Source organism: Triticum aestivum, chromosome 1B (genome assembly GCF_018294505.1).
Source record: "Triticum aestivum cultivar Chinese Spring chromosome 1B, IWGSC CS RefSeq v2.1, whole genome shotgun sequence".
Taxonomy (NCBI): Eukaryota; Viridiplantae; Streptophyta; class Magnoliopsida; order Poales; family Poaceae; genus Triticum; species Triticum aestivum.
In genome coordinates this window covers 505875932-505882297 of record NC_057795.1, presented here as the reverse complement: position 1 = coordinate 505882297, position 6366 = coordinate 505875932, and positions in this window count along the sequence as shown.

Sequence of the window (6366 nt, the reverse complement as noted above, 5' to 3'; positions counted from 1 at the left end):
TCTTTCAGGTGTGGTCGAATTGACAACTCAGCTGCAAATACTTGAGAATATTCTTTGGCTCCCCTTGTGTGAAATCCATAAATTTGGGTTGAATACTCTACCCTCGAAAACTGTTGCGATCATACTTGTGGGTTAGCAAGACCTTTTTCTAGCACCATTGCCGGGGAGCATAGCTCTATTCTTTGAGTCACTTGGGATTTATATCTGTTGATCACTATGAGGAATTTGAAAAATCAAAGAACCAAGATTTTTCCCTCAACTACGAGGGGAGGTAAGGATCTGCCATCAAGCTCCACACTTGATTCACCTTCTGTTTTGAGTAAACTTGTGACACCTACACCTGCTATTGATTCTGATATGTCGCATGTTATTGATGATGCCACTTCTGCTATGCATGATGCTTATGATGATACTACTTCTTTGCTTGATAATAATGTGCCACTAGGTGAATTTCTTGATGAACAACTTGCTAGGGGTAGAGACAATGAAATTACTGAAACTGATAATATTAATGAAAGTGATGATGAAGATTCTCCCCCTAGATATGAATTGCCTATTGTACCTAAGGGTTATGTTATGGATGAAGAAACAGCTAGAGACTTCTTTGCTTGCAATGATAGATATGATCTTATGAAACTGTTAGCTAAGTCGAAAGAAAAGTCTTGTAATGCTAGAATGAAATATGACCCTGTTTTTGCTACTTCACCTATTTGTGTTACTGATAAGGATTATGAATTCTCTGTCGATCCTGAGTTAATTACTTTGGTTGAATCCGATCCTTTCTATGGTTATGAATCTGAAACTGTTGTGGCACATCTTACTAAATTGAATGATATAGCCACCCTATTTACTCATGAGGAAAAAATTCGCTATTACTATATTCTTAATTGTTTCCTTTCTATTTAAAGGGTGATGCTAAGATATGTTTTAATTCTCTTGCTCCTAGTTGTGTGCGTAGTCCCCTGGATATGATTTATTACTTCTCTGCAAAATATTTTCATGGTCATAAGAAATAAGTTGCCTTAAGGGAAATATTTAATTTTGTGCAAATTGAAGAAGAGAGTCTCCCACATGCTTGGGGGAGGCCTCTCCAATTACTTAATGCTTTGCCTGGTCATCCTCTCAAGAAAAATGAAATACTTGATATCTTTTATAATGGACTAACTGATGCTTCCAGAGACTACCTGGATAGTTGTGCTGGTTGTGTTTTCAGGGAAAGAACTATTGAGCAAGCTAAATTGCTATTGAATAATATATTTAGTAATGATAATGATTGGACACTTCCTGAACCAACTCCTATGCCAACTTTGAAGAAAAGGGGTATTCTATTTCTCAGTCCTGAAGATATGCAAGAGGCAAAGAAATCTATGAAAGAAAAAGGTATTAGAGCTGAAGATGTTAAGAATTTACCGCCTAATGAAGAGATACATGGTCTTGATAACCCAACACAGGTAGTAAATTTAAATTCTCTCTATAGATATGATAAGGGTGATATCCCATCTACAAAGTTTCCTAGTCAATGCTTGGATGAGTTTGATAATTTTATTGTTAAACAAGAAAACTTCAATGCTTATGTTGGTAGACAATTGAATTGCAATGCTTATATGGTTGAACACTTGAGTGATTATATGTCTAGAGTTAAAAGTGATCTTAAGCTTATTAGTAAGCATGCTTCCATAGTTACAATTCAAGTAGAACAAGTACTTAAGGCACAATATGATTTGCTCAATGAGTTAAATAATAAGAACAATGATAATGTTGTTAGAGTTATGACTAGAGGTGGCAAAATGACCCAGGAACCTTTGTATCCCGAGGGCCATCCTAAGAGAGTTGAGCAAGACTCTCAGAGAATTAATACTGATACACCTAGTCCTTCTAAGAAAGAGAAAAAGGATAAGGATAGGACTTTGCACGCTTCTAGTGAACCTGTTATTGACACACCTAAGAATCCCAATGATATTTCTATTCCTGATGATGAAACACAATCTGGTGATGAACATGAACCTAGTGATAATGTTAACAATGATGTTCATGTTGATGCTCAACCTAGTAATGATAATGATGTAGAGGTTGAACCTGCTGTTGATCTTGATAACCCACAATCAAAGAATCAACGTTATGATAAGAGAGACTTTGTTGCTAGGAAGCATGGTAAAGAAAGAGAACCATGGGTTCAGAAACCCATGCCTTTTCCTCCTAAGCCATCCAAGAAAAAGGATGATGAGGATGTTGAGCGCTTTGCTGAAATGATTAGACCTATCTTTTTGCGGATGTGTTTGACTAATATACTTAAAATGAATCCTTATGCTAAGTATATGAAAGATATTGTTACAAATATAAAAGAAAGATACCGCAAGCTGAAATTTCCACCATGCTTGCCAATTATACTTTTAAGGGTGGAATACCAAAGAAACTAGGAGATCTAGGAGTACCAACTATACCATGCTCCATTAAAAGAAACTATGTTAAAACTGCTTTATGTGATCTTGGAGTCGGTGTTAGTGTTATGCCTTTCTCTTTATATCATAGACTTGATTTGAATAAGTTGACACCTACTAAAATCTCTTTGCAAATGGCTGATAAATCAACTGCTATACCCATGGGTATTTGTGAGGACGTGCCTGTTGTGGTTGCAAATGTTACTATTTTAACGGACTTTGTTATTCTTGATATTCCCGAGGGCGATAGTATGTCGATCATCCTCAGTAGACCTTTTCTGAACACTGCAGGGGCTTTTATTGATTGCAACAAAGGCCATGTCACTTTTCATGTTAATGGTAATGAGCACACGGTACACTTTCCGAGGAAACAACCTCAGGTTCATAGTATCAATTCTATTGAAAAAATTTCAACTATTACTATTGGGGGTTTTGAATTCCCTCGTCCTACTGTCAAAAAGAAATATAATATTCTTATTATTGGGGACATGCATATCCCTATTGAGGTAACTTAGTGTTATTCGAAAATTTTCTAGTTTCATGTTATTCAAAAGAGGTTTGTTAACAAGACTTGATCAACCTTGTTAGTGGATTCCTATTGATGAACACAACCTTCTGTACCCTCCTTTTACTTTCTATTATTTAGAATAAATAATGCAAAATAGTATTTTCTATCTTCTGAATTATCCATGCAATAAAAAATACCATGGAAATAAAAGTTCTCCAAATGCCCTGAAATTTTAGTATGATTTTTCATAGAATATTTGAGAACTTCTGGCACTTAGAACACACCAGCGGGACCCATCAGTTAGCCACGAGGGTGGAGGGCACTCCCTACCCCCCTGGCGCGCCCCCTGCCTCATGGGCCCCACGTGTACCCCCTCCACTTATTCCAGTACCCACACACTTCGTCTTCCTCCAGAAAAATCATGTAGGTCAAACTCGTGTTCTTGTTCGTTTTTCTTCCATTTTCGATCTCCTTGCTCAAAGGTCCATTCAAAAAACTGCTTTGGGGGATTGTTCTTCGGTATATGACCCCTCCAATGATCCAAATAGTTTTTGTTCTAGTGCTTTATTTGTTGCAATTTTTTGCTGCTGAGATGACCCTGTTCTTGAGCTTGCATGTCAAATTTATATGGTACAAAGTAGTTTTAATTCATGATATAGCCTCTAGGCACTTGTGTGAGTAGTTTCTATCAATCTTGTTGAGTTTGGTTCACTTCTATTTTGAGTCACTAAACATTTCAGAAATTTTCAGAGGAACGAAATGTTGAAGAGATTGTTGAGAGCCACTGGTACGCATCGGTGCTATACAAACGGTTTTTAACCCCTTTCCACAATGGCGCTCGGAACCGTCACCTAGTGAGTGTGGGCGATAGGGGGTCCTTCCCACACGACCCAGAAACCGTTGGGATAGGGAGGCTTGATGCATACAGTTGCCCCTCTATAACTGTTTCCGATATCTCGCATATTCGAAACGATTCATCCTTGCTACTCGTTTGTGCTGGCATTGCCATCGCAGTCAGAGTTTTGTGGTTTTTACCTAAACCCAGGCATATTCCAGGCACGGGAGTTTTCTAGGCACGTACCAAACTGGCTCTACATTTACAATGCCTGGCACATCACAAACAGTTCATGATTATAAACTGTGCAGGATAGGTAGACATTCACACACAGTTAGTTTTCCCGTATCGTATGTGATAGTGTCTGACATCACACACTCTTTGCAAACAACAACTGTGTGCATTGTTACACACGTTTCCAATCTGTGAACCGTGTTGGATTATGATGTATATCGCACACGCTGTGCTTTATTAACCGTGTGTGCCGTCATGACCTACACACCGTAATTTCACCCTAATTTAATTGCTGCTATTTAAAATTGTACCTAATTTAAACTTGAAAGTAGGCTATAGCTTTATTCATATCCATCAGGTTCAAACAACCAATGCATTATTCAATTCACAGGTACATATGTTTAGGAATTACATAAGCACCAAATAAAGAATGATGAACCAGGGTTTTATACTTGTACTATTGCAGATGGTAAAGAAAGAGGCGAGAAACATTCTAGTTGCTGAAGAAGGTGAAGTGGAATGGCCCTATTGTGCTCTCCTGGATGCAGAAGGAACGCATGACTCTAGTCCAACCCCTTGTGATGGCCGGCCGCCAATCATGTAGTTTGAGAGGTAATCATGAGTAAACTGCTTCAGGATCCACTGCAAAGGAAAAAAGATTCAGACATTGTCATCTAACACAACTCATTACGGGGAGTAAAAAGAAGGCTACACGGTTCTTACTTACCATCCTGCAGTTCTCTGTTGTCTTGCATAAAGTGTAAACATATAGTTTGATTGACATCTTTTGACCCATTTTAATAACAATCTTTATCAGCTTCCTCACTTGATGCTGGTTCATGAATATCTCATTGCCACATACGCAGAAAGGGTCGAAGTGTGGATCTTTGCCAATGACATGTGTACCTAAAAGCACCAAGTTAATATTAGAAGCTAAACAACAATTGCAAAATTATGTGGTACAACACTCCCTCCATCCCATTATATAAGATTTTATACACGTATATCTAGACATCATCAGAACATTAAGGTAAGACTCTTCCTTGTTGCTATGTAGCCTGGGATTGCATATTTAGTCATTCAGTACAATGCATGTTGCTATGTAGCCTCAGATATTTTACATATGGCCCTAGTTAACCTATTGATAAATGGGTTACAGATATATTCAGTGAAATGTCTGATTTGACGATTAATCCCTTATCATCCCCCAGGCTATATGGTACCAGCTACCGAGATCCTGAACAGTGAGTACATATAAGCAATGCGATGAAACTAACCTCGATGGAAAAAAACAACACTGTTCTCAATATTGTCCTGTATGAGTACATATAAAGGCATGTTAAGCGCAACAGGCTAAACATCAACCAAATATATCCATGGTAGACAACATAATCTACAAATGATAGCTTCAATGTGCATGCTTAAGCACGCTAGTTAAGCAAAACAAGAAGTGGAAAGGTGTGTTAACTGCATCAGGCATACCATTTATAAACAAACAAATAGTCATTCAAACTGGTATTGTGCAGGTCTAAAGTACACTAGTTATTGTTAAAAAACGAAAAGGCATGTTAACTACAATATCCTTAACAACAACCAAATATCGTAATTCATAGTGGTATTGTTGAAACTGTTATTGATGAAATTGAATTGCACGGCAAATAGTTGCACATATAGAGCATCACATTGTGAAGAACTGAAATAAACAAGGCATAAGGCCATCTCTAGCCGATCCTTTAGAAGTTAAAGGACTAAAACAATTAGTGGATATATATATATATATATATATATATATATATATATATATATATATATATATATATATATACTCCGGCCCGTTTCTAGTCGATCGCCTAAACTTAATGTTGTAAACTTCAATTTGATCAAGTTCAAAGCAGGGTCAACCGAAAGTAGCATGCATTCAAACATAAACATAGATAGTTTTGCATAACCAAACATAAAACATAAATTTGAACTAAGCTAAACTACTTTTGGTCGAAGTAGAGGTCGAGCCAATCCTTCCTCATCAGGTACGGTGTGCCACGAGCCGGGTCCGGGCCGGTGCCGTCATCGGGGTCGTTGGGGAAGGCACTCCTCCACTCATCGACGTCGATCTCCTCGTCCTCGCCGCCCTCCTGGACGCCCGCCGTCCTCGCCGCCTTCGACCTTGTCATCGGAGGAGAGCGCGATAACCTCGCCGCCCTCCGCGCCGGCAAAGATCGCTCGCTCTGCCTCCATGAGCTCTGGGTGCTGCTGGCGTAGCTCTTGCACGTAGGCCTCGTCGGCGGCCTTGGCCTCGAGGCGCTCCCATAACTAGCAGTCCTCCCGCGCCATAGCCGAGCTCACAACCCATG